The 20,868-nt window shown below is 26.2% G+C and overlaps 1 protein-coding gene across 3 annotated transcripts in view; it reads left to right on the top strand.

The window, feature by feature from the left end:
- Window positions 1-13,301: 13,301 nt before the first annotated feature.
- The window catches only part of LOC136085992 (uncharacterized), a 134,681-nt gene continuing 127,114 nt past the window's right edge, over window positions 13,302-20,868 (top strand). The window contains exon 1 of one of the 3 annotated variants that reach the window (XM_065808112.1): window positions 13,302-13,513. The gene's annotated coding sequence lies outside the window, so the exon portion shown is untranslated. The remainder of the gene's footprint in view (window positions 13,514-20,868) is intronic. The other 2 variants (XM_065808114.1, XM_065808113.1) reach the window with 2 other exon arrangements.

Genomic DNA, 20,868 nt, shown 5'->3' with positions numbered 1-20,868 from the left:
ATTTACAACGAATCTAACTTATGATTCTCACTATTTGTGTTTCATACAAAGGCGAAAGCTTTGCGCCTATTATGAATTTTTGTAACTTTTTATATATACAACAAAAAAGCTTTTTAAAAAAAAACATTACATGTATTTTTTGCCATAATATAAAAGTATAATAAAAATTTTCCATGCTTATCAATATACTTTTAAAACATATTTTTTCTTATTTATGCTATTGCACTGAGACTGAGAATATAAGTTGGGGGCGTGTGGGCGTGGGGGTTAAAAATTGAAGAATGCCCTTTTTGACCCTCAATTGAAATAAAAAAAATTTTCATTTTAAGTAATGTATTTAAATTTTTTTCAATTTAAACATAGCTTATCGTTAATTTTTTTTTAATTTTTACACGCTGCTTGAAACAAAATACTGATTAAAATTTTTATTTCACATCTTTTTTTTTGTGGGATGTTAAACTATTCACTCAAAACTTTTAAAGTAGTTAGTTTAATTATCCGCAGAAATTTCAACTTTAAATATTCATTCAAAATTGTTATTTTTAAGACTAAATTGTATAATAACTAAAAATTAGAATTTTTGAAGTTAATTTTGAGGTACGGCTCAAGTAGCACATCAACAAGTATCAACAATGCTTTAAGTTTGATGATGAACATTTTAGAACTATTTTAGTTATTTTAAAAATTCCATATACAAACTAATCTTTAGGTTATTTTTGTAGGATGTTATCAAGAAAAAGATCTGCTTTAAGTTAAACATGTATTCTGGCTATTGTACAAATCATTAGCCACATTTATTATTTTTCAAAATTTTACCTGTTGAATGCTTTAAAGAAAATCCATTAGACAAAATATTGAATATTAGAAGATATTGAAAAATAATTATGCTGAGAAATTACTGTTTGCTAAAATTATTTTTTAGTTTCACTTTTTTTCAATTTAAAATGTAACAGAACAGTTTGGACTACTAGTTATGTTGTTCTTTTCTTGCGGAAGAAATTTTATTTAGTAGATTATGTGATTCTTTCTTCGCAAGTAAAAGAATCTTAACATTTATTCATTAAACAATTAAAAACAGATCTATCAAAGACAGATATGGTATTGACTGATGCATTCGAGCTATGTACAAAAATTTTAATTGCTTATAATTTTCTGATATCAACTTATCATTTTGACCTCCCCAACTTAATTCAGACAAATAATGCTGTCACTGTTTACGTTTCTTACAATTTGAGCTATTATTTTAAATTTGCATTAAGTCTCTTCCAATTCTACACAGTGTTTAGAAACAATATCTGGCAGAAGATATTTTTTTTATACTGAAGCGTCTGAAATGTAGATATTTAACAAAATTATTTTTATGCATCTGCAAATGCAGGTTTACAGATTTATGGGGCTGTTCAAATAATACGTAACAGTCTTAGGGTGGGTGGGGGGAGGGGGTATTGGAAAGTGTCACCAAATATCACATGGGGGAGGGGGGTGGTTTGCTGCAGTGTGACGTGATAAATAACTTTTTAAATTAAATTTTTTATCACTGCTTTTTAAAATTGCAAACTCCGAGATAATGTATTATACGAAATTATGTACTATACGAAAATTTTCAAGAAAAATGCTATGCAACGATTTCACAAGTAGCTAGCGTTTATAGGTTAACGGAGTCGTAACAAATGAAAACAAAAAATTTAGATTAGCTTTTTTTTAAGTTACTTGTGGTAATCGCAGACATAAAAAGAAATTTTGACTCTGAAAATAAGAAATAAAAAGAAATTTTGACTCATGAAAAGAAATTTTGACAAACATAAAAAAACCAGATAGTGGGCGATTATTTAAAAGTAATCTATGTTACCGTTAAAAATCTAATTATATTTTTAACAAATATTTGTATAAATATAATAAAAGATTTAGTATTAACTCTTGTTTAAAATTTGATTTTTAAACATAAATATTATTCTTGATTGTCATCTGATCTATAAATATTTTAGTTTTAAAATACTTTAATTTTTAATGTTATTGTTATTATTACTTTAAATATTTTGCGTCACTCTATCATAATAAACTTGTCGAACTACTTTAGTTACCCAGTGGGCACAGGACCTAAACAAGACGTCTTTTGAACGTTCAAAAGATGTCCAAAACGTTCAAAAGACGTTTAAAAGACGTCTTTTTTACGTCCTGTGCCCACTGGGTACTTTATCATTTTTATTATATATTAAGTTATTTAGTTTACTATGATGTAACATTTTAGTAATAGTAGTACTATTACTAATGCTATAATTAAAACTATCTTTACTTATCTATCGTAATGATTGGTAACTTATCTATCGTAATGATTGGAAACTTATCTATCGTAATGATTGGAAACTTTTCTATCGTAATGATTGTAAGGAAATTTAATTTCTTGTTGTTGATGTTGTTATAGATTAAAAATGTCGAGTGAAAGAGAAAAACTTTACAAACCTATTTATGAACGATATTTAAAAGCATTTGCAAACAAACCAAAGCAAAAGTCTCAAGAAGAAACAAATAAAATCTGGTCTGAGATTAAAACAAATAGCAAAACAATATCCGGATTAAATGAAGTAGTTAAATTAATTTTTATAATACATCACAAAAAGTTTTTTTTAATTTTTTTTTTCTATTTCATTTTTATGTTGGATAGATGAATGGAGGTGTAGTTTTTATGGATATGTTACTTTTTTGAGAGTAAAATGTCTGAACATGTTTATATGATAGATGGCCGTTATTTTTATTATTTTAAAGCTTCAATTTTATTTACAAATAACTGCTGCCTTTTAACTGTCCTGTTTGCCTCAGCCAATTGCAAAAAGTAGACATTTTGCTAGTCTAGAGTTTCGTTACTTTGGTTGTTGCATTTTTAGAATTTTTTTTCGTTTTTTTGTTTTCTTATATCAATAAATTTTAGGAAATTTATAAAAGCAGTGTTAACTATGATTAGTTTATTTGCAACTAGCATTTGTTTCTCAAGTGTCCCTATATTCCCCGCTCTGCATTAATATGCTTTCAGATTTGCCTTTTTGAATACTCTTTGAACGAAAGATCTACCTCATTTATGTCTCGTAGCTAAATCTTGCTGTGACTGAGTCAGATTTTGATAAATTGATTCAATATTGATTTTGTCATTTTTTTTTTAAATAAATCTTAATTTTCCACGACTTCCCGATTTTCTTTTTACAGTTTTGTTTTCCTTATAACATTTAATATTAATTCCGACAGTTGGTTTTGGAACTTGACATGCTTTTGAAACCATGGAATATGAGAATGATGGATGTTCTTTGAAAAAATTCAAAAATATTTTAGACTTTCAGACTCTTTACTCGTAAAAAACTATTGAGAAGTATACAAAGCTAAACACACTCACAAAATTACAATTTAAGGTTGATTAAAATCCCTCACTAATTATGCAAGCATTTTGATTGAAAAAACAATTTTTTCAATCAAAATATTGATTCAATTACAATTTAAAGTTGATTAAAATCCCTCACTAATTATGCAAGCATTTTGATTGAAAAAACTACTACAACTGATTAGGTGGTTTTTGAGAAAATCTAGCTTAAAACCATTCAAATTTTAACCGATCATAGCAATTCTATGCATACTCGCTAATTATGCATTGTATGAACGCGTTGTAAAAACGAAGTTAATGACATTTCATAACTGGTATTAATTTTACAACGTGAGTTTTACTCACCTTGTGAATTAATTTGGTTGTTACAACGCATTTTTAATTAACGGGTACATTTTTTTACAATAAAATGCACAACCGAAATTGTCAATTGAACTACCAAAACATTTATAAATTAAAAAACACAAAAAATAAATTCAAACACTACATAGCTGAGTTTGAACTGGTTAAAAACTCATGCATGGTTAGCAAACGATTTTGTAACCAACTTTTCTTGGATTTGGTTTATCAATAACTAGGCTCAGTTCGGTTTTAGCTTTAAACCAAAAATTAAAACCAGATGTCATTTAAAGTGTAGTGATGACTTAACGAGTTTGGTCTAGGGTCTGGTAATATTCTTTACATATCCAAGTTTTGGAACGTAAAGATATATAAAAAATGTTGTTATTTTTTATATGATCAAAAATAACTGTATAATTTCTATAAAAGCATAATTACAAAGTAACAAAATATTACTTTTTTAAATAAATATACCCTTAACTTGCAAATTGATCTAAATACCAGACTTTATTTTTACAGTATGTGTTGTATAAAAAATCATTATATTTTAACCAGGTAACATCAACTATTTAAATTTAAAATTCACAGATTTACGTAATATTAATCTTAAGAAATCATTTTCTTAAGATTAATATTACGTAAATTAGTTTAACGTACAAACACTATTTATCTAAAATTCCATAAAAACTTTAATTGGTATATAAACTTTTAGATGTTTTGTTAACTTTTAGATAAGGATCTTTATAAGGATCTAACGTATTCTCAAAAATGTATTTTATTGATGATAGCAATCCGACCATTTTTATTAATACTTTGTTATATTAAATTAATTGACTTTAGGAGCTAAAAAATTAAACTTATTATTTTCACATTTAACTAAAACAGTTTCATATATTATATTTGTTATGTCTGTGACATATACGAATGATATTGTTTGACTACAAGAGTAAACTGGGGTAAGGGTAGACGGTTTAGCTTCAAATTCAAATATTTTTTTAAAGAAAAAAATTTTATTTTTATTTTAATTTTAAAGAGCGTTTTTTACATTATATAAATATATAAAAATTAAGAAAATATATTATGAAAATCTTTAAAAAAATTGATTTTTATGAAGAAAAAAAACTACTTTACTTTTCCCCTTATAATAGGGGAAAAGTAAACTAATTAATTTTTAATAACAGTTTTTTAAGACATTAAGAAAATCAAAACTACGCAAGGATATTTAGAAAATCAAGCAAAATTAGTTTAAAATAAAATGAAAACTAATCTTAGTAGTAGATAATTTTACACAAAACTACTTTAATCAAATATACGAAAAAAACTTTTTATGAATTAAAAAAAAGAGTTGTTTCATCGGCAGAAGCAGGTTCGCGCCATTTTTTCATGCAAAAAAACTCTTCACCAATATTGTATTTTTTGGGTAAACACAATCGACAAACCCAAGACTTGCAACTAAATGCTTCACAATGGTAGCACATATTGTTTTGAGTTGACAATATTTTTTCCCAAACTCTACGACACTTTTTGCACCTCTTGATGTCATTGTCTTGTCACTGTTTTTTTAAACGTTGCACTTATTGAGTTTCATCAAAAGCTTCTCTGAAGTGAATTTTGCGTTTCTCTAATTGCTTTGACTTTTTGGCCTCATCGTCTTGCTTTAGTTTTTTGAGCACCTCAGATGTACTTGGACTCTGGCCTTCAACTCTCAAAATGCTGACTCTTTTGGGTTTTTTTTGCGTTTCAATCTGGTGGCGCTGTAAAATATTATTCAAATTGCCTTTGAGTCTTTCTGTAAAGTGTTGCAACATTTGACACGTTTGAGCAGCAGTCACTGGTGTTGTTGTTAAATTTTGAAGTTAGCGAAACGTTGGAGTTTGATGCTGACTGATGTTAGATGATAATATAGGCTGGGATAAGGATGATGAAGCACTCTCGGTTGAGGATGATAAAACAGACTTGCATGAAGATGATAAAACAGGCTTAGCTGAGGATGATAAAGCAAGTTCGGATGAAGTTAATGAAGTAGGCTGAGATAGTACTTAAAACGTTTAAGCAATTTGTATTTTTTAGATAAACAGCAGAGGTTGCCATATTTATATACGTTTTAAATAATTAATTGCTATTAATTAGTTTAACCACGCTCATCTTAATGCATAAGTATGAGCAATTAGCATGTTTACTTTTTCCCTGAAAAACATTTATATTTTTTTTTGCTCATAACTTTTTTTCGGAACAAGCAAATTCAATTTTGAAGAGAGAATTTTTATCGTCATAAAATTTTCTACAAAACATCCTTTTTTGTTTAGTAAAATTTACTTTTGGTTTAGAGAGTTTTGAAGTTGATTTTTTAGAAAAAAAACTTTTTTTTTCGAGGATGAGAATTTTTAGGTTTGCCAAGACAAAATTAAATTTTTTTAAATAACTTTTACACCTTTAGATTGAGCACAAAATTTTTTACAAAACGGTGCCCCACATTTTTAAAGATTTTTTAGATTTAGCTTTCAATAAATGCAAAAGATAAATTGCTAAACCGTTCACTTATTTTTTCGTTTACTTTTACCCCAGTTTACTCTATATACACACTAACACCATTATATTTATAGTTTTGTTTTCCAGAAGAATGAAGATTGTTCAAAAAAATAGCGTGAAAATACAGGTAGTTCTATTTTGTTTTACACAGGGATTATAAACAGTCCAATTTTGCGCCGAAACACTGATAAGTAAAAGATCAGTCGAACTATAATAAAATTTTGATTGGCCTTCAACTATTAAGAGATGACGTTAACTCTAAACTATGCATGTATAATTCCCTGCTTCTATCATTTTTTTTAAATATTTATAAATCTTGAAATATATATATATATATACTCCTACATATATGTATATTTATATATGCATATATATATAAATACATATATGTATATATAAATAAAAATTTCTTTTGAACAAGATCAAACGTCAGTTTTCACCCCAAACGGGAATTTATTTCCCGTTTGGCGTGGATTTTTGCTACTTCTTTGACACTTGGTCGAAATTCGATAGCAAATACCATTTTCTGTGCCTACATGTCGAAATCATTTTACTTACTTTATTTAAAAAAGATTCTTGATTGTATCTCAAAATAAGGTATTTCTCATTTATGCAAAGATTACATTATTTTGAGGATTAACTATTGGGTTGACATTTTTTAATTACACTTTATAATCGGCTTGATGTCTGCTTCCTTAAGCTCTCCAACTTTTTTAGAAAGTTCATTGTCGTTTTTATACGTGACTAAGTTTAAAGATTCTATTTAGTTCGCAAACCTGATCTTAAAAGTTTTTGCTTATACCAATACAAGATTTCTTTAGCATGAGTGACGTTAGGTGGTGTTAGAGTAGCTTTATAAACAATATGTTTAGCGAAAAATTGATTTTTTAAAGGACACGTAGCTCTATTAAAACAGTTGCAGTTTCTATGATTATTGGTATTTTCATTGCGCAAAGTGTGTTGGTTGTGTGACTTGATAGAAGTACTAAATTTTGGCATGGAACTGTAACTTATTTTGCAAGTGTTTCTGTTAAAAGTCTTGTGAAGCTTGTAAGACTTTATGAGGGTTCTTTTTTAATAGGAGGAGTTTGGTGACATTATTTGTTCAATAAGGGTTGGCAGCTGTTTTAAAATACTTGGTAGGTTAGAGCTGGCGTAGAAATAGTTTAACAAATTTTATGTTTATGGTAAGGCTTGAAGCTGCAGCCGCTAAGATTTAGTAAAGTATTAAGATAGTTCACTATTTTTATATTGCTTTGAATAGGCTGTGAATTTTCAATACATGAATTACATGTTTTTTAACCTTTTTCCATTTGTATACCACAAGTATTTTTAATTACGGCAACCCGTCATCTCTATACAGCCAATAACCAAACTTGTTGTAAAACTGAGAAATTTAGATAAAAAGGAAAAGTCAAACCAGCTCAAGGGCTATACAAAGAAAATAGGGGAGGGTACACTGGGTATATTTTGCCTTGGAATACAGACAAAGGAGACACATGCGACACTCAATAAATAATTTTCTTAAAACTTTAAATAATCACAAAGAGCACTACTCCTAGGAGAAATTTAAAGCAAAATCTAAAAGACTCTTATTACAATTATAGTTTATTACAACAGACTTCAATTATTTATTATTCTAAACTAAATTCCAATAGAAAAAAAAACTTTGTTATTATCAGTAAACAATTATATTTTATTAAACATTAATACATAAAATGTGTATGCATTAATATATATGTATATTTATATTACTTTTATTTAATATCACTAGAAAAATACTTTATTTTCACGTTCTTTTAAAGACATTTTTATCATTTTGCAAAAACTATATGTATTTTAAAGGACAATGTTCATTTTTGCATTTATATAAACACAGACAATATGTGAAAGGGGCTCGGAGATAAAACAGTTTATGTCTTTTTCTTACTCTTGCCTAAACTTATATAAGTAGTATGTATTTATCGTAAATATATCAAATAGCAAACCCTGAAGCAGGAAATGATCAAACGGCAAAATAAAGGAGGATTTTTGCATTATTTTAAGCAAAAAATTAAAGACAAAGTAGAAATTTTTATTTTTTCTGTAAGATATTTAGTAAGATTTTTAGAAATTTATAATATGATATGAAATTGAAAATTAGGTTCAGTTAAATGAAAATTTCAGTTTTCTGTTTTTTCTTTGTGGAAGGACTGATTGCAATGGCTCAAATTTAAATTTGGTTAAAATTCGAACTGCACTTATGCAAACTACAAGCTTGTTTTAAAACATTATCAATGTTAGGTTACAAAAATCAGTTAAGTTACTCTGATTCCAACACTTATCAAATATTCTTTCTCATTATAAACTTTCATTACACATTCATTCCAATTAATTTGATATTTTGAAATTGCATTTAATTCTTTTTCTCTTATGTTCCTTTGAAAAATAAATTCTATATAAAAAATTTATTTCGATTGCAAAACAAATGAGAAACTTTTTTATTTAATTTAAAAATAAGTAACGTACATCTTAGAGTAAAAACGTCATGACCAGTTTCCGACAGCATAATTCAGGATCAGAAAAAAAGCTGTAGAAAAAGTTCTAAAAGAATACAAGAACAATCTTATATTTATATTTTCATTCCAAAACTGCAAAAATAACCTTGTTTTAGGTGGACGATGTTACCAACGTCATTGATAAACCCTTGAGTTTAAGAAAGCAATTTTCCCCTTCAAAATGTTCAACGGTTTCTGAAGAAAAAGATAATAATCGCGTGAGTTCAGGACGCATTCTTATTTATGAAAAATCTGCAGATATTAGGAACATATTACATAATATCTGCTGATTCTATAAGAATATCATTTAATATCTGCAAATATTTAAAATATTTCACAATTCTCTAATGCTTTTTTAATTTAGAATCACGCGACGATTCAACTTGGTGATCAAGCAGTTAGAAACGACCCCGCTTTGTGGAAGAGGATTTTATCCGAAGTCGAACACAATCTATTTATATTAAATGGACCACCTCAAAATCTGGAAATTTTTTCCAAGAGAATCAACAAACAAAAAGCTTTTGTTCGTTTTCCCTGCTCTATTTTTATACAAAAACATAAATTTGGCCCTGAATTTTATTATCTTTTTTTTATATGGAATGGCGCAACAAAAGATAATTGGCGAAAGCTAGGAGAAAAGATTAAAAATACAAGTGAAATGTTCAACACAAAAATCCCTACGTCGTCTGGATCTGACCGAGATTCATTTAGAAATTGAAAAGTTAATAAGAAATTATTTAATTTCTTATTAACTATAATTATAAAATTATTTAAGCCTGATTATAATAAAAGTTTTTCTTTCTACAAGAGGCTATATATATGTATGTGATTTTATCCGAAAATATATGAATGCATACAAAGGGGTTCAAAGACAGCAAGAGTGTACACAGTTTGTCTCTTAATCACTCCTAAAACTTGATTTCTTTTTTCAAACGTAACCATCGAATTTCAAGTTAAAAAAAAAAATTATGTAAAAAAGAAATGTTGAATTAACTCAAAGTTTTTTTTGTTTTAATATTTTAAAACTTATGTTGGTGAGTAGATTTTGTAATAAGTAATCTGTACTTATACAGAGAGAGAGAGTTATTTTGCTTAAATCTCAGAGGGAACTAATCAAGGCAGTAAAACAGAAAATCTTTACATTTAAAATTTTAAAATTGAATTTAATCTATTTAATGCAGTATTGAATTATATGATATGGGGTGAAAGTGAAAAGTGGGTACTTGAGGTTCCAAACAAACAGAGGAATTTATGAAAACAACCATAAAATTATAATAACAACATGCAAGAGAGGCCAAATACTAACTTAATAAAAATATTTGCTCTTTAGGTTAAGAAATACAAATATTTTTAAAATAAAGATCAAGTTTAAATTTAAAAAAATATATTTTTTTTATCTTAAAAACAAAGTTTTTATGAACATAAATAAAAGAAGTTCTTTTAAAATGAAGTTGAAAATCGAAATCAAATTGGTTTTCATGAACTAAAAATGCTTTTCAATCAAAAAAAAATAATGAAAACAATTTTTAATAAAATGGAATATAAATAAAGCAGTGCAGCATATTATATTTAACAAGCTGACTCTAAAACTGCTTATTGTATTAAATAAATAGCATTATATAATACAATAAGCTGACCCTAAAACTGATTTTTATTAATCTAACTATGTAACACGACAAAAGAATATTTTAATAAATGAAGAATCTTAATCATATTTTTAGACAGAGTTCAAGTAGTCACTATGCCATTAATGTTTTTAAAAGATGTGTGGCTATGAAAATAGCCTTTTATATTCAACAAACAAATAAATGTCAATTTCTTTCACTTGCTTTCTTAATTTCGGATCTTAATGATTGAGTCTTGCAACTTTTCTTTTTCATTTTGTGTTTTTCAATAATGTCTCTGGCATGCGAAATCTTAGAAACAATATAAGTAAGTGCTCTAGTAAATTCCTACTATCTTCAGTATATTCTGGATTATTGGAAATTTTTTTATAAAGAGAAAGTACAAAATAGTTTGTTGACATGGACATGGCCAGCAGCCGTATTCACATCTCTCCGTTAAGCTGAACGGAGCTTTTGTCTAAAATTTCATTACAATATTTCTTTTTCAATATTTATTTGTATACAATATTTCATTACAATATAAAAGTAAAAAAGCCACAAAAATTTCTATAAATTCGTTTAAATATAACTAATACTAAAATAAAACATTTATGTTTGAAAAATTATATTTTTAAAGAATTTCTTTATTAATGTAGTTAATAATAAGTTTTTGACTAACGCTCAGTTAAGTTTAACGGAGAAATGAGAATACGGCCTCAGATCTCCAGGATCTAGTTTTGAAAAAGCTTGTGTTGTTTTTCAGCAAAAAATGTTCTCGCATGTCAGAAATAGATCTTGAATTATATTGTTCACTTTAAATAAACCTCCTCTATATCTAATATTTACAAGAGTCTGATATCTTCCATAACTCTGCATAGTCTATTATCTTCCATAACTCTGCAGCGCAGCAAAACTGAAACACATTGCTAGCTATACATAAATGAATTTTTACTTCTTTGAAATTTAGTATACAATTTTAGAAAAATATATCCAATAAGATAATGTAAACTCTCTTTCTATATATCGGTAACTTTTTGAGTTTAGTTTACAGTTTCAACAAAATTCGGTTTTATACCAGTAAAATAGTTTAATATAAAAGAAGATATTTCAGTGAGTAGTTTATTACTTAAACTTATATAGCTGAAGAATTCAGCGATATAAGTTCACACTTCACACTTCAGTGAAGTGTGAAGCTAGTAAATTTTCACTCAACAGTCCCTTAGATTCTTGATAAAATAAATCATTACTGCTGTTAAATTTTTCTATTATTGGATTTAATTTTTTAGAAAGATTTTCAGCATCGTTTATTAATAGATTTAATTTCTGACATGAAAAGTGCTTTCTTATATCAAATGGAAAACACATGTCCCTTTCCAATAAACTTGTACATTTTTATATGAAGAACTTTCTGTATTATTAATGTATGAAGAAAAATTATCAAAGTTCTCTTATATACGCTTTGATGCAGTGTGTATATTTAAACTTATGATCGTCTTGTATACTTTAGGACACTGATTACATGCATGTTGCTTGACATTTTCTCTACAGGTTTTAACCTCAGAAACAATAGAGTCTATATCTGCAGATAATTCAATGTCATGTAAATCCTTCTTCAACTATTTCAAACAAACATTCCAAATCAACATTTGTCTCGAATTCACAATTAAAACTTGCCATTTTTTAAAACTTGTGCAGGTTCGCCGGCTCGTCGAGTAGTTTTCAAGTTAAAATCAAAAAGCAATAGAAACGGTCCGTATTTCTAGACTATGTGTTCTTATGATTACGCTATTTTAAAAAAAAAAAGTGGCCCATAAAGAAACAGAGCTTAAAGCGTAATACAGAGGCTACTAACCCCGGTCTTCCCTTTTAACTTTTAATCTTTTATTGTATCGTAAGTTTTTATTTAATAAATTTGTTCAAGAAATGAAACCTTTATGTATCAGTAACCATGTTTGTGCTTTAAAAATTATTTATAACTAAAAATTTATTTGTCTATTACTTATACATTATATAAGCAATTATAAGTTATCATTACAAACAAAAAGTTCATATATAATGTTATTGGTACTTTAACAAGAAACAGTGTCAAAATTTTCACGGTCTGGAGATTAACTGTTACTAAGTTTCTTATATTAAAAAACGGGGACCTTGATGTAAATTTTAAAAGGCTAACGATTGTACTGCACTCCATACTCTTAATTCAATATTGCATCCATTCAAGGAAACAAACTTTTAAAAAATCAATTTATGAGTTAAAAAATAAAAAGGAATTATTAAATGATAAACATTTTTAAACACATTTTTTTTTAAATAAAATGAAAAATATTGCAAACAAAAAAATATAAAACTTATATTTATAAACTTAGTATTTAGAAACTGTATTCGCTGAATCGTCATAAAAATGGCATAGAGTAATCCGTAAGATTTATTTATGTAATACGAAATAGTTTTGAGGTGCAGGAACGACGCAAAATCATGAAAAGCAAATTTATATATTTTGTATTTAATCACATTTTTGTATAATAATTTTTGATGTAAACTTTTAGTTTATAATTTGCTTTCATACGAGGCATAGTACTAAGTAATCGGTGCTTAAAATTCCCATGTGCATTTGGACAAATTAGATATAAGAATAAGATACCAATAAGGATCAATGTTTTCCGTTTACCGCTTTTGACACGTATTTAAAAAAAGTGTTTAAACGCAATAAAACAGTTAACACGCTTACAATAAAACATTCCAAAATTCTTTATTGTATGTGTTTCTACTACCGGAAACTTCTGAAATATTGAGTATTTACGATTTTAAGCATTTATTAGCTATGTATAAGCTTTATTTAAAATTTATAATAGTATTTATTCAAGTGAAGTAATTTAAACATATAAACATTAAAGTTTATTACCTCCATAGGATGCGCCGCTCACCGTGACAGAGTTTTTTTTTTTTTTTTATAATGACAAGATTTTTTTACATGATTCAATCGTGTGATCAGTATTTAACCACATTCTTATTATTTCTGTTCTGAGTATTTAAAATAAATGTTGCTTTTTGTTTGCATTTTAAAATAATAAATTAAAATAAGATTGACTAATTGGTGAAATTAAAAAATAATCATTTTTAAACAACTGAGACGTTAGGTATCATTTATACTTGTTTAACTTTTATCAAATAAAATTTTATATTTGATTTAAAAGTCTTAAATTAAATTTACCTTATAATTTTTACACTTAATTATGTGTGTATGCGTGCGTGTGTGTGTGTGTATGTGTGTATATATGTGTGTGTTAAAGCATTTCGTTGTAAGGTTTTATTTTTAAATATATAACGTTTTAATATAAATGTTATGTGTATAAACTTTTTAAAACTTTACGTAATGTGCACAAACTTTTTAAAACTTTAAGCAATTTATTGACCAAAATTTTATATAGAAATGTTTTCTACTATACTTGTATACTTATGTTTTAGAACTTTTATATACTTTGATTTTTGAACAGCCTGTTCTTTGAGACGTAACCATAGGGCTAGTTTATACGTTAAGTATTACTTTGGTCACATGTTTTAAATAATGCTTTAACTTTAATTTAGCCCTAATAAATGTAGTAAAATAACTGTAACCTGCCCTTATCATACTGCATATAAAAGATATCAAAGATTGCGCTGCCAATTTAAATATAGGGAAGCCAAAAATAAGTTATTTATTTTATTTTATTTCGAAAGTTTTCAAAACTTGGAGGCACAGTTACAGGGTTTTAGCTTTCCCTTTAGTCCATGCACGAATCTTCTCTAACAAGCCTTTCTTAGCTGCCTTGATATTATCAGGATATTGTATACTTTACTCAATTTCTTATCAAGAAGAATATTTAAAGATTGTGATATTATTTTGTTTAGAATTAGTATTTTGATGTCAAATTACTATTTCTAAACAAAATAACTTGCAACGTTCAAATTAAACAGCAGCAGTAGCAAGTGTTTCAAAATAGTAGAATTTTCAAAAGTACTTTTTTAAAAATTATTGACATTTAGTACGGTGCAGTGAAACTATGTAAATATAAAAAATAAGGCATTGATGTGTTATAGGAATAAAAAAGCTATCAGTTGATAGATGTTCCAATAAAGTAAAAGAAATAGACTCTGAATTTTAATGTCTTCACATGTCCCAATAGAGTTAAAGTTTCTAAAACTTGGTACACTAAAAATGCTCATTTTAATCATACATCAAAAGTAGGATATCTTCATATATATTACCATGTATTACTCTCATATATTATTAGAAAAAACTACTAAAAGTGTAAAGGACAGCATATAGGTATCATTAAAATATGCTAATGTTCGATGAGGATATGAATATTCTAACCCGTTTCGGTAATGACTTGAAGACAAGATTACCCACATAAATATAATATCGGTAAAGAATCTAATCTGCCAACTATTTTAGCGTGTAGTATTTCTTATTTATATTTTTCTTCTAATCTGCCAACTATTTTAGCGTATAGTATGCATTTTCATTCACCTTTTTCATAATCATATAATTGTGCAATAGATGTTTTAAATATGATATTATATTAAAAATATGATATTAAATGCGTCTAGTTGAATGACGCAATGGTTTATAAAAGTTCTTGAATTTAAACTATTCTAGATATTTAACAATATCATGTTTTATAAAGTTTTATAATCTTCAGATGTTTCAGATAAGAAGTTATTTGTTAATTTAATTTTCACATAAGAAGTTATTTGTTAATTTGATCTCTAAAATGATTGCATTAATTGTTAAAAAAATATATGGATGAATACGTCACTACCATTGATTTCATATACATATACATAGACCATACATAGAAAATATAACTTTTTTTATTTATTTTTAACAAAATGGATAAATTGGATTATCTTTTTGTGTTCTTGCGAGTGTAAGAAACCATAGGCGTTGAATGCGGTTAAGGTGTTTGTTTATAACCTTGAGTAGTATTTCAAAAGTTAACAATTGCTAAAAAATCTATTATTGTTATCACGTTACTTGTTAAAAGAGCTAATTGAGTCAAAGATTTCCTGTTGATTTGAAATGCTTACAAAAAATATACGAATAGTGCTTTAATTAAATAAAAATCAATTAAGAAGATTAGCGTAATCTCAAAAAAACGGATAATAGAAACATTTATACAGTTTGAATAAATAATATATATAATAAGTTTTATAATATTTTTATGTAATAAATCGTTACAAACAACATTTGATTTTTTTTTGTTGAATAAAACCTGTTAATTTTTATTGTTTGCTTGTTTCAATCACACGAATATTGCAGTTTTTTAATCATTTTTAATCATTTCTTTTGAATCAACTCAAAGGAATTTTTAAAGAATTTTATAATAAAATAAAAAGTTGTAACCAATGGTCCTAATAAATGAGCACAGAAATTTATATAAACGGCAACAATTTTTATCTTAAACTGAATTTTAAAGATTCATAACTGAAACGATTTTTTTAATTCTATTGCAACATCCGCTGGAGATATTCCGTTATCTCAGAAGATAGAAATTCCGTTATCTCAGTGTTTAAATTGATAAAATTAGCCTCTTGATAGGTTTGAAATTGGTCAATCAGTTCCTTGAGACCAGAAATTGTAGGACTTAGCAAGATTACATCATCTGCGTGTGCAATGATACCCGTATTATACTATTTACTGTCGATCCAACATCGCATTCTGAAACTATTTTATTTAGAATGCTTTCAGTATAAATGATATATAGATGAGACGATAGAAAAAAACCTTGCCGCACTCCTTGTAAGAGACTAAATTGATTTGAGGTAAGTCCTTGGTATGATATGTTTGCAGGCCCGGATAGATAAAGCAACGACGTTATCTCTACTACGGACAGTACGGAGAAATTTATTTTGGAAATAGAGCTTCTTAAGTAGCAGATTCTACCCGCAAGTATCAAAAGCCCTATTGGCATCTAAAATGCACATATATAGAGGCTTGTTATCATCTTTGTAGTGCTGTATTGTTCCACTCAACAGAAACTTTGCGTAGAGAGTAGAGCTGTTTTTTTAAAAACCCAAACTGGTGGGAATGGCTATCTGTTATACTGGGACGTATAAGATAACAACATGGATATTTTTTTTTATTATTATTTAAGTCTTACTTTGCTGATTAAACAATATTACAATTTTTCATATAAAATAAATAACATCGTAAACATAAAAAACCTTTATAAAAAACGTTTTTAATCTTTTTAATATATTATATACATATACTGTTATAATCAGTCAGGGACTCAAAGAATGTAAGGATGATGCGTTTACCATCACAACCTTTTCATAGAGCCCCTTTAGTCACTCATTAAAATAAAAATAAAAAAAGACTTTAATTTTAAAAGAAAAATAAAAATTTAATAAAGCAAAACTCCTTTTTTTTTTTGTGTGTGTGTGTGTGTAAAAAATTGAAATCACAAGAAAAAATAATAAAATTAAAACACATAAGAAGACACATAACACATTAAAAATGGCTCCAACAATATGAGTCGAAACATCACATCAAAATTTTTTTTAAAAGTTAAATAAGTTAAATAAATAGTTTGTCACCATAAACGTTGTATTTTCAATTTTATAAATAAATTTCATCATACTATTAATATTATATATATATATATATATATATATATATATATATATATATATATATATATATAATATATATATATATATATATATATAATATATGAACATCAATAAATATGAATTCTCTCAATACTAATTTTTTTTTTATTTATCTAAGAAATTTTCGCTAGATTATTGATACTAGCATCTTCAGCTTTAATTACAAATTAGTAATTAAATTAAATTACAAACAAACGGTAACGTCACTTTTTAATGGCTTCTTTAAAGTTCGCTTTAATTAGGCTTCTTTAATATTACGTAGGTATAAATAATATGGTGTCAAGAATTGCGTTTTTACATATTGACCATCATCTAAATTCATACCTCCATTTTTAGGTCCGCATTTGTTGAACTGAATTTCGATTGCCTCTTGAACTTTTCTTTCAAATTTTTTGGGTTCTACTTTTAACGTCTCTACTTGATCCCATTTTATACTACATGAACATTTAATTTTATGATGCCCAATTGCAGGTTGTTCTAATTTTTTCTTCAAAAACATTTATTTGGTGTTGTTTTGTTCTTGTTGCAATTTTCATTTTTGTTTCGCCAAAAAATTCTTCTGGATATGTTAGAGCACTTCCCAAATTTAAATAAACTAACAAAACTAAGCGTTTCAGAAACAAAATCACTAATAGAACTGTGTTTATCTAAATGCTATTTTTTATGGAATGAAGAAATTCACTAGCTTATAGATTTAGGTCCAATAGGACTTTCACTCATGGTAGTACTTGCGGAAGGTTTCCTGCAATTTTTTGAAAATAAAACAATCGACATTGCGCTTCATTCTAATCCACCTTTTGAAATAAAATTATTTTTCAGGTACGTAGATGATAGCCACGCAAGATTTACAAATAAAGATAATGCCATACGTTTTCAACAAATATTAAACAGTCAACATCATGCCATCAAATACACAATTGAATTGGAAGATGAAAACTAAGATTAAAATTTTTAGACATCCGAGGAACCAATAATCAAAAAGGAAATTATGCCACGATCAAGGGTTTATTCATAGAGCTTTATCAGTTTGCTCTAAAAAAATTTTAGATAAAGAAATCGATTTCCTAATAAATGTGTTTGCTGAAAATGGATACGAAAAGAAAAAATTACCAGACCTTGCAAATATTGTTATAAAAAACGACACTCAAATAATGAAATAGTTTTATCTAACAACAAAGCAACCATGCCAACTATATCACTACCGTGGATCCCAATATTATCACCAAAACTTTAGGATAAAAGGTTACAGGGCAGTCTTTAAATCTAGTGAAAATCTTAAATCTTTGCTAACTTCACGCAACAAAACAAAACTACCATCAAATAGCCATCCCGGAGTATACCTAATAGAATGCGAGTGTAAACAAAAATACATCGGCGAAACAAAAATGAAAATAGTAACAAGAACAAAACAAAATCAAAAAAATGTTTTTGAAGATAAATTAGAACAAACTGCAATTGGGCATCATAAAATTAAATGTTCATATAGTATAAAATGGGATCAAGTAAAGGCGTTAATCTAGCGAAAATTTCTTAGATAAATAAAAAAAAAATTAGTATTGAGAGAATTCATATTTATTGATGTTCATATATTATATATATATATATATATATATATATATATATATATATATATATATATATATATATATATATATATATATATATAATATTAAAATTAAAAAAAAATTATTATTGAGAGAATTCGTATTTATTGATGCTCATATATTAAATTTATTCATCTCTCATACAAGATGTCGTTATTTTAAAAAAAAAAAACTATATATATATATATATATATATATATATATATATATATATATATATATATATATTATATATATATATATATATATATATATATATATATATATATATATATATATATATATATATTTATATATATATATTAAAATAGGGGGGGGGGGTAGAAGATTAAATGGGAGGGATGGCATTTCAGTCAAGATCTAATAAAAGCGAAGGGGTTTTAGAAAAAAGGAGGGGGAAATTTTATTATGTTACAATATAAGTGTTTTTAACAAAAAATTACAGTTTATAAATCCAAACTAGTACTTTTTATAAAATACGCATAAAACTAATTAATTCTAGTGTGGTTTGCGGTCAAATGCGCATTTTCTAACAGCTGTTTTCTCATAATTTTAATAGGATTTAATATGGTGATATAATTTTTATACTTCACAGTGGGCACAAGAACGTTTTGCAAACGTTTTTTAATAGTCCCGTGAAAATGTCTTTTATTGGATTTTTAAACATCCATATGAAACGGTGATCAGACGTTTTTTTAAAAACGTTTTTAAAGGGTCTTACAAAAATGTTTTTTAATGGTTTTTTGAACGTCCATATGAAGTGGTGAACGGACGTTTTTCTAAAAAAGTTTTTGTTGGGTTTTTTTTAGTCTGAATGAAACGTTTTATCGTTTTTAATGTTGTTCCTAAAAACCTTTTTTTTAAGTATAGGTTATTTAAGTAAATAACTTATGTTATACAGAAAAAAAAACTTTTAACAAATGAAAACTAAGGTCTAACAGCCTAGATCCGGATAGCATATTTTGAAACCGTATACAGGCTCAGAATATAAATATGAGCAATCTGATTCGCTGATTTTAAAAGAGAGGCAAGTGCGTATTAGTTGAAAAATATATTTAATATCTAGGCAGATTATTGAAATAAATTTCATAGTAATGATTAACTAAGTTTATCAATACAAGTTTTGTATTAGGAAATTTTATTTTAGTACTCTTCAGAGTATTTTAAAGGTATCAAAATCTAATTGTACTAGTGAATTTTCACTCGTAAAAATCTCAAAATTTCAATAAAGTTCACCTTGATGATGGAGGTTTTATCTGTTATTAATTTAAAGAAATGGAAAAAAGATTTATGTGTTGAAGTAAATTCGAAAAGATTTATAAATGTACTTCTCGTAAAATATGTTCTTGGCCTTGAAGCATGCTCAAATACAAAGTTTATATACAGTTGTACGAGACTACTTGTGAAGTACTTTTGCCTATAAAGGTTATATGCAGTTTTACCAAACTACTGGTGAAGAACTTTATTTATAAATTGATTTATATGTTAATTATAAAGAGTTGAGCATTAGAGTTTTTAAATAAAGAATATTTTTAAACCATCAGTTGCTATCAATAGTAAACAATTTTTACCTATTATAGAATACATAAACCAATACATATATATATATATATATATACATATTATATATATATATATATATATATATATATATATATATATATATATATATATATATATATATATATATATATATATATATATATATATATATATATATATATATATATATATATATGTATATATGTAAATTATGTTAGTGTATTTTACAAATAGAGTGCTCAATGTTCTTAAAGAACAGAGCAATAATAAATTAGTAAAATTACGTTTAGTTAAATTAGTATTTAGTTAAATTACGTTTAGTAAAATTAGTTAGATAAGTGTTTTTTACTAATTTATATATATATATATATATATATATATATATATATATATATATATATATATATATATATATATATATATATGTATATATATATATATTTATATATATATATATATATTTATATATATATATATATATATATATTTATATATATATATATATATATATATATATATATATATATATATATATATATATATATATATATATATATATTTTACACTTAGTTTTTCATAAAGGTGTGGTAAGTTAAGAGTTATTCCTTTTTGTAATCAGTTTACTATATCAAAACACACTTGTGGACATCAGGTTATAAATTTTTTCTTATTGCTTATTATGCTACAAT

This window comes from Hydra vulgaris, chromosome 10, assembly GCF_038396675.1.
Source record: "Hydra vulgaris chromosome 10, alternate assembly HydraT2T_AEP".
NCBI lineage: Eukaryota > Metazoa > Cnidaria > Hydrozoa > Anthoathecata > Hydridae > Hydra > Hydra vulgaris.
The sequence above is the reverse complement of the archived record's forward strand: the minus strand, read 5'-3'. Positions and strand labels throughout refer to the sequence as shown.